The sequence below is a fragment of the Microtus pennsylvanicus genome, chromosome 9, assembly GCF_037038515.1.
Source record: "Microtus pennsylvanicus isolate mMicPen1 chromosome 9, mMicPen1.hap1, whole genome shotgun sequence".
In the NCBI taxonomy this organism is placed as follows: domain Eukaryota; kingdom Metazoa; phylum Chordata; class Mammalia; order Rodentia; family Cricetidae; genus Microtus; species Microtus pennsylvanicus.
In genome coordinates this window covers 55,922,985-55,932,973 of record NC_134587.1, presented here as the reverse complement: position 1 = coordinate 55,932,973, position 9,989 = coordinate 55,922,985, and positions in this window count along the sequence as shown.

Sequence of the window (9,989 nt, the reverse complement as noted above, 5' to 3'; positions counted from 1 at the left end):
AAGAGAAGACAGGGTCAGATAGAAAGAAAAGAGTAGATACTTACATTTATTCTGTTTTGGGCTTGAGTACTCATTAGGAATTGCATCATAGAAATTCTAAAGGCAAAGAAAAGAATAATTTGAAAATAAGGCAGGATGAAATGCCCAGCAGTTATACAGAAAGAGGAAAACAGCAGCTTACTGCCCCCTGCTAGGCTGGGAAGCCTTGCAGTTCATGGTATACAGGATGGATTACTTAAGAAGAATTTACTCTATAGCTATAATTGATTAGCTCTGGATTAAGTCTATTCCAGATTCCACCGAACAAACTAAGAGGCCTGGCCCAGAATGTTTAATGTGTCCCCAATGAAATTAACTTAATTTGAACATAAGGGTCTGGCAGACATGAGATTATGAAATGGCCAAGATTCACTCTTGCGTATTTTTATGATGTATGACTTCTTGAAATACATGAAAGTCATGAAGAAAAATAAATAAATGTAAGCCAGAATAAAATATATCAACTGAAACAAAATGAAAATTGACAGATTTTAAAACTAATGTTTAAGATAAACTATGACAATTGTTCTAAACTGCAGCATGAGTTATTGAAGTAGAGATACAGAAGGTAAAGGAAAGCTCACATCTACCCTTAAACTAATAGAAATGGGAACTACAACGGTTCAGTTGAGAAATTTATTTGGAAGGAATAATAAAATAAATATTCAGTTGGAAGGAAAGGAAAACTGAAATTAAAGGTAGTCATAAAAATCATCCAGAATGAATCGACTTAAAAAGAAGACAGAATAGCAATGAGTAAAGATAAATTCTCACTGGCATTCTCCATAGAGGAAGTGTAGAACACTTGCAAAGTATCTGAAGAAATAATGGTCAAAGTGCTTCCAGACACAATGAACCCAACAGTCAAGAGTTTCAATAACCTCATTCAAAAAGCAAATAAAGAAAACAGAAATATATTAAATGGATAAAAGAAAAAAGCTGAATATAAAGCTAAGGATATGGTTGGAATATATGTTACATTGAGAAGCAGAGCTAAAACTGACTGTAGATTTATCACTGAATAGTAAGCAAGGGAATGGATGGTCATGAAGACTCTTGAATGTATACAGGAAAGCAATTGCCAGTCTAGGTTCCTGTATTAGGCAAAATCTATCTTCAAAACTGTAAATGAAATAAATTGGGATCTTAATACACAGAGCAATTGAAACAATTAACGGAAAGCAGACATACTCATGGAGAAATATTTTATTAAAGCCCACCAGGTGGAACAATAATGAAGTGGAAATCATTTAAAGTTGGAATTTATACATAAAATTAAGAAAATTGGAAAAGATAAACCCATAGTCCCTCTCACCCAGTTTGAGAGAGAACACAAAAAGTTAATTATCACACGTTCTTTCCCTGTACTTGAATAATATGAGATGATCTGGCAAAAATCTGTGATTGTTTATGAAAGCCAAAGGACCAAGTAAATAACATAATACTCTTATCTAAGTCAATATAAAAGATAAATGAACTGATAAATTTTACACTTTTAATTGAAAAGAAGTCACAAGAATAACTGTTAAAAATAGGAGAAATAGAGAATATGCACAGTAGAGTCGAACAAAGCTGTGTTATTAGCACCGATAACTGCAGGTGGTCTGGACAGTCCAGTTACTGATAAAGGATGATGATGGAGGAAGGTCATTGGTTAATTAAATAAAGAAACTGCATGCCCTGATAGGTTAGATCATTGGTGGGTGGAGTAAACAGAACAGAATGCTGGGAGGAAGAGGAAGTGAGCTCAGAGACGCCATGCTCCCCTCTCCCGGGCAGACGTGATAGCTCTGCTCTCTGAGGCAGACACGATCAAGCTCCAGCCCAGGATGGACCTAGGCTAGAATCTTCCTGGTAAGCGCACCTCGGTGCTACACACTTTATTAGAAATGGTCTAGTCCAGGTGCGAGAGTTAGCCGAGAAGTGTCTAGATATAATGGGCCAAGCAGTGTTTAAAAGAATACAGTGTCTGTGTAATTATTTCGGGGCATAAGCTAGCAGGCAGCTGGGGTGCTGGGGACACAGCCCCACCGCTCCTATTAAAACAGGATGATTATAGTGAGCTGAAAAGCAACACTCAAAACTCTGATACCTGCAGACCACAAAATACACCTTTATAAACAGTCAAAAGAGAATAAAATGAAATTGTGGAGAACATACCACGTCTACATTAGTAAAATATGAAGTAGTCTGTAATATTTATATCAGAATGAAATAATGCTTTGAGGACAGAATGTCCTTAATGGATAGGAAAGTTTGTTTTATAATGGTGAAAATGTTGAGATCCTCAAATGAACATGTTGTTTAAATGCATATGCAGCTCATGGCAGAGCTTTAAGATACATTAGCTCTGGGGGAAACATCACTGAGATAGAAAAGGACTCCACAGACTCTCCTAGACTCCAAGTGATTCTGAATTAGCTGCAACTTGTGTGCTGGTGTGCCACTGAGCACTTTTACACTCTTATGAACAGCTGACAAGCTATCAAATTCAGGCCCTTGTAAATCAGAGACAATATTCCAGTTAAATGGATGGGGTATTGTTTTTTTAATTAATTAATTTATTTATTTATTAAAGATTTCTGTCTCTTCCCCGCCACCGCCTCTCATATCACTCCCCCTCCCGCAATCAATTCCCCCTCTCTCATCAGCCCGAAGAGCAGTCAGGGTTCCCTGCCCTGTGGGGAGTCCAAGGACCTCCCACCTCCTTCCAGGTCTAGTAAGGTGAACATCCAAACAGCCTAGGCTCCCACAAAGCCAGTATGTGCAGTAGGATCAAAACCCATTGCCCTTGTTCTTGACTTCTCAGCAGTCCTCATTGTCCGCTATGTTCAGTGAGTCAATCTGGGATTTCTTCCCTAGAGTACAAACAAATCAGTGTGCTGTGTATCCAACATTCTCTGCAGTGGCTCAAGAAGTCTTTCCCTCACTGGTTTGATCAGGAACACAGTGCTGGTGCCAGATTTATTATTAAACAATATTGGGAGGTTATGAATCAGTAAAGCAAGTGCTGCTGTTTCCCCCATATCACCTGTTTGGATTATTAAGTTTCCAAGGGCTGGAGATGTAGCTCAATGGTTGTGCTCTTTCCAAATGACTAAGGACTTACATTCAGACCTTTTCAACAGACTTTCATGATGTTGAGGACAGGCAAACAGAATACTGGAACCGTGTATTTATGGCAGATGCCAGGAGTAGCAGGCCAGACAACCTCTCTGAAGTCAAGAGTCAACAAGTATCTCTACAAAGATCTACATTTGGACAAAATCATAGACAAAGAGTGGAAGATTTATTTTTTTCTCAAAATGCTCAGTCTCCTTCAAAAACTAATGAGATAAGAAGACAGAGAAAAACAAACCCAGATAAAAAATAATAAAATGGTTCAGAGATCAATATTAACCACCATTCTCAATTATGAGATACTGAAAATACTTTTTTAAAATCAAGAACAAAGAAGTGACCTCACTTTTAGAACTTCTGTTTAACGTAATATTGGAACTACTGGCCAAAACAATAAGACAGAGGAAAGAAATATGAAGCATTTTATTTTCAAAAGAAGAAAAAACTTCTGTTTGCAAATACCAGTATCTTGATTTCTATTATTTAGAGAATGTCTCTTTAGTTTCTATAGTCAAATGTAGATAGACAGGGCATCCATATTTAATATTATTCATGTTACCTGTAATCACCGAAATAAGTTTAATGGCTCTAGGCCAAGAGCGGCTGCTCGTTTCTGTGCAATGCCATCTCCTCGTGGAGGAGTAGGATGCTCTTTTTAAAGTTTACAATACAGAGAAAATTTCCCAACATTCCAAACTGACAATTTTATTTCTGTGAATCAAGACCATTACTAATGGTGTCATAAATATCAACAGCAAAATGGTTTTTCCAAGTCCTGCACTGTGAACAAAATTGTAGAGACATCCGGCATACACTACATTAGAGGCAAAAGGCTTCCATAAAGCAGGAAAATTCAATTATTGTTGTAGTATCTGAGCTATTTTTTAAATAGTCTTCTTAATAGTCGTCATAGGAAGACGTCTCTAGCAGTGCATCATAAGGAGAACACAAACAAAAGGTCAGCACTGCTGTGTAGTATGATATGTGGGAAGGGTGTGGGATGGAATGATTCTGCATTTTTGACTCTAGAAGATGATATTCTAAGGGCATTATTTGAGAACTAGTATGACTTTCTCCAAAGTATGGTATGCCACAGCCATGAAAAGAAATGCATTTTCTTAAAAATATTGTGTTTCATTAACTACATAGTTTTAGGTACTCATCGTTTTCAAAAACATAAAGGCTGTTATTTAAAAAACAGGAAACAGGAAACCTCAAATACAAACTGCCACAACTAATAGCATATATAAAAATGGAACATTTCACATTAATTGGATTCATTTGAAAGTTGCTATCATGACTTTTTTTTAGCAGAAAACCTCTAAGGAATTCACACACTTGTAAAGACACACAGACATATGTATGTGTGCAGACATTCACACACACAATCACTAGAACTATATAAACTTTCATAAAACTCAATCAAGTTTCTATACCCAATGCACATTTTTAAAAAATTAACAAGAAAATACTATTTACAACAGCACCAAAATAATAAAGTATTTGAATATGGAAGCAAAATACTTAATCCCTGAAAAGTACAATATAGTTTTGAGAGAATAAAAGATGCCAATAAATGAGGGCATCTTGCATTCATCAGTTGGAAGGTTTAGCATTATTCAGAAGTCCGTATGCCCTCCAAATGATTGCCATTTCAATGCAATCATTGTTATTATGCCAGAAAGATAGAAAACTGCACCCCAAAATTTACATGAAACCTCAAGGTTCTTATCTACCCAAAACAATTTTGATAAAGAAATAAAAATGGGGAAATAATCATACTTCTGATTTCATCACACATTATAAAATATAAAACTGAAAGCATTGTGTACTGTTATAAGAGACAATTAGATCCTTGGGGAGGGGAGGAGTCTAAAATTCTGACATGTCTAGTAACATCTGGTAAGGACATCAGCATCATAGATTAAGAATGGTCAATGTCTTCAATAAACCTTTAGAGGTTATATATTAACATAGAAGGAATGGTGTTGTATACTTTCCTGAGCCATATATGAAAGTACACTTGGAATGCTGGAAAGACCTGAATATAAGACCTAAAGGTAGAACACTCTTGGATTCATGTTTTCTCCCAGCACATGACTTTTTACTTGATTTGGCAATAGAATTGACAACAAAGGAATGATGGAGAAAATTTAAGAGACTGCATAATACTATTAAATATGTGTACACAATCTAATTTACAAAGTAAACCAATTTACTAAGTAAAAAGGCAAATATTTGAATGAGAATATTTGTAAATCATGGAATTGATGGACAGTCAATTTCTAGGACATATAAAGACCTAAAATTAAAAAAAATACAAAATTAGCATATGTCTAGACCAAAATTTCTTCAAAGATAATATGCCAATGACCAGCTATTTGATGATGAGCATCAATAACGCCCAACAACCAACATGCAAGGCAACAATGCGTATCCTCACTAAAAAGGATAATATTAAAATCAGCATACACAAAGCTCCAAACAGCACCCCTGAGATTGTATAGTAACTGGATCCTTTCTGTGTCCTTTGGACTGTCAAATGATACAAGTTTTATAAAAACAGAAGTTTCTTTTGCCCTGTGACTTACTTACGAGCTCTGCTTTGAGGTCTATATATACAAAGTAAATTAAAAACCAAAGCTCAAAGCATCTACTATGTAAATTTACTAAAAGGTTCAGGAATATTGAAGTTTACTGAGGCTGAATGGGTAAATATGAAGAATGGAAAGGAATCCCAAGGACATTATGGTTTGTGGATAAATATTATGCATAAGTAATATAAGCGCATCAAATCCCTGGAAACAGAAAGTTGAGTGATTTTTCTTCATTGGCAGGTGGGGAGGGGCCATGAAGAGGGACTGAAATATAATGGTTAATCTTATAGAATTGAGAATCAAGCAGTAGTTCAGAAAGTGTTTCCCTAAGGTCATTTCTGAAGAGGATTGATTACTAGAGACCTGCTTCAAATGTGGATAGTGCCATTGATTAGGCCGAGGTCCTGGATTAAACCTCCAGGGCTTTCTTGCTCTCTGCTTCTTCCTTAAGGAGAGCTGGGCAGTTGGCTTTGTCGTATGCACCTGTTCACACTCTGAAGCCTCAAGATGGCCTAGGAAGAATGGAGACAGGTGACCAAGGACCCAAATTTCTGCTACCTGGGTTTTTTTTTTTTTTTTTTTTTTTTTTTAAGGAGAGGGCCCCTTGTTTGTCCCTGCCACCCGGATAGCTTACACCTGATATAACCATATAGAAACTGTATTAATTAAAATACTGCCTGGCCCATTAGCTCTAACTTCTTATTGGTTAACTCTTATATCTCAGTTAAACCCATCTCTATTAATCTGTGTATCACCACGTGGTACTGGGTTAGCGGAGATTTCTAACTGGTGCCCGTCTCAGGCAGAGGATTCGTGGCTTCTCTCTGACTCTGCTTTTCTTCCTTCCAGCATTCAGTTCTGTTTTTTCCACCTACTTAAGTTCCGCCCTCTCAACTAGGCCAAGGCAGTTTCTTTATTCATTAAACAATGAAAGCAAGCAACACACAAACAGAAGGAACCTCCTACACCACTATTTTTTTTTTATTTCTTATTCTCAGGTATTTTGTTAGAGTGATAGAAAGCTAACTAATATATTGGTTTTGAGAGTTTCCAATGTTCAATATGAAATATCCCTTATATCTATATGGATATATGTGACAGCTGGACCTGGAAACTGTTTAAAAGAGGACATTTTAATGACATATGGATTTTTGCCATGATAAAAGCATAATAATCTATTAATTAAATATTAACAGGACTAGAAATAGATTTAAATATAATTTTGAATTTTTTATTTTCTTCTTCAATAATTGACAACAACTTAAAATCTAGCTTCATAAACAATTATGACTCAAAAATCTCATTTTGCCACACAGTTTGATAAAAGATGATGGTAATTTTTTTTAACATAGGTGTCACTGGAGAATTTGTTAATAATGCCATGTAGCTACCACTTGAGAATAGATTCAACATTTTAAAGATCTGCATTGCACTCATCCGCTAGTATTAAGTAACTAATTGTGTGTATGTGTTCTGAAAGGAGGTATGTGAACACATTGTATTTCCAAAAATAAGTCATAACAATAAGTCATGTTGTCATAGAATGAAATACTTGTCAAAAGGTAACTATAATTAGTTATTTCAAATGCTTAAATCAAGTGGTGTTTGTAAAAATATGTAACCAGGGCATGGTTTCATTGCATGTATTTATAATCAAAAAAATATAAATAAAAGTGAGAAATCTTAGGAAAATGATGGACCATAAGTTTCATAATCTCAATCTCTCTCTCTCTCTGTCTCTCTCTCTGTCTCTCTGTCTCTCTCTCTGTCTCTGTCTCTGTCTGTCTGTCTCTCTCTCTCTCTCTCTCTCTTTCTATCTTTGTCTCTCTCCTTCACTGTATTTCAGTTATCTATGGCTGCATTTGGGAGAAATGAAATCTTCCTGACCTGATGAGTTTGCGGGCTGAAGGTCACTCTACAGGTAAGGATTCTTTGAATTATACTTGGATGAAGCAGACTACATAGCTGGAGAAATAAAGAGTACAAGAGTTTGAAAATATGATCCCAAGGTTTTCCTGTCTAAACATTATTGATTTCATCAAGTAACCTTTGTTATTAGGATAGAACTCTTTACAGTACAGGAATGAAATGCTGACATACATCAAAAAGAGGAAGTTTAAAAGTTAATTAATTTGAAAAAATAGATCCTTGTATGTATGTTTTTAAAAGAAAGGAATGTTAAAAATACATAAACATCACATAAAGGTTATGCTCTTGCAGTTTCCTCGCACCCCACCCCCTCCACTTTCTTCACCGAGTGGGGTCTCTAGTCTCCACCTTGCTGACAGGGCTCAAACCCTTGTCTACCAGCTCAGGCTCTGATTATAACTCTGCATTTTAGGGGAAGTTCACATCATTCTGGGAGCTTGACTCAGAAATTTCATTTGTGTGGAAGGCTTTATTTTTACTGGCAATTATTAATATTTGTAGAGATGTTGGTTAGTGCAGTGTACTGTCCTGGGCCCTTGAACGGAAATGCTGAGATATTGAAAACTATGTCCCCATCAAAGAAGAGAGGGAGATACAAATGGGAGGAGGGGCACTACAGATCTACAACTCTCAGAGGTCTAAAGTGCAGAGGAAATAGACAAAGGTACTGAGCAAGTAAGGGGTTCATTGTATCGCTTTGCAAGGTGCTGCTATTGCAAGTTGCTTAGCCGTTCTCGAGAAGCCCTTTCTAGACTCTACATGTATCTACTACCATGCAAAGAAGTATTAGAGAGGTGGCTTGTGCATTGGATTTTTAGAACCCTTTCAAGGTGACTTGATTTCTGCAAAAGTCGGCCTATGATAACTAAGGAACCCACATGCTCGATGAATATTCTTTGAATAGTTCAAAAATGAACTAGTGCACCGAATCAACAATGTAGCTGAATTAATATCTACTCATAGTGACAGTCCGAAGATACAGGTCTGGAGAGACTGACTGACAGGAAAACCAAGTGAACTTTCCTCAAAACTTCTTCTCATACTCTATCTGAATTGGAGAAAACCAAAAAAAAAAAAAAAAAAAAATTCTCCAAGCCTTATTCCCTCTCTGGTTGGCTCCTACCATCATGTTCTATGGGGTTTAATTCCCCTGTGTTCTTGCAGTCATTTTACTAGCCATCAGTTTGGAAATGTTTTCTTTAGACACATGTGCACAGCCCAAGGGTATTGAATAAAGCAAAGGAGATGTGTGTAACATTCCTCTCACGTTCTCTGTCACCTTCACCAGAGTGGATCTGGTGTGTTTGAGTACTATAATGTGACTTTTATTTACAAGCACCCAGTCACTAGATCACAGAGACCACCTTCTCCACATGGCACTTCTGTGTTCTTGCCAGCTTGCTAGTGTCCTCTCTATGACCTCCACTTCCCTATTCATGGCAGTGAAGCTTGCCATATTCTAAGCAAATGCTCCAGAATCTCCGGGGCCTCTGCTCACTTCGATGCCTTGAGCAGTAAGCTGTCACATCTTTCTTCTCTTTGGCTCACGTCTACTCATATTCAAATCACATATAATTAGAATATACAGATCTGGAAAGGTTCTCTCCTTTAATGAAATCTGATTGGCCCGTGTGTTCTCTTTTCCCAGTGTGCCTACCCCTCAAAGTGGTATGTGTTCCCTCATCAAACTCAAAGTGATATTCCTTATATTTCCATCTGTGCTTGGCCCACAGCACACACTCAACAAGTATTTATTGGATTGAAGTAAAATAAACACTGTCTTAGATAATCAAGCCCCAAACTGACTTTACTGGAACTTAAATAATTCAGTATGTTTATCGGCATCCTAGACTGTCAAAAAGATCCGTGCTGAATGAAAGTGACTGATTATTAACAGCTAACCTTAGATACGATGTCAAGTATTTTAAAAATGTTGTTTTGTAAAACTTCTTCTGATTTATCAGAGAGAACAATTTTCTTTCAAAGACACAAGTGGACAATAATTTACTTTCACACATGTGGAAAATGCTTTCTTAAATACAGGGTACTGAATTGTCTATGGACAAATGGGGCAGCCATGACAAGGAGGTGTGGACCAGAGTTAGTGTGCTTGCATCTGACTGAACACTTCTCATGCGCCTATCTAGTGTATTTAAACCTCAGGCTCTGCCACTTCCACGGGGCAGGAATATTAGTATATTAAACAAGAGTTGTTGAATGGATGAAATGATGTATGTATGATAATTAGTATAGCACTTATGCAATTAAAACCTCCAGTTTTTATGAACATGGGTGATCTATGCA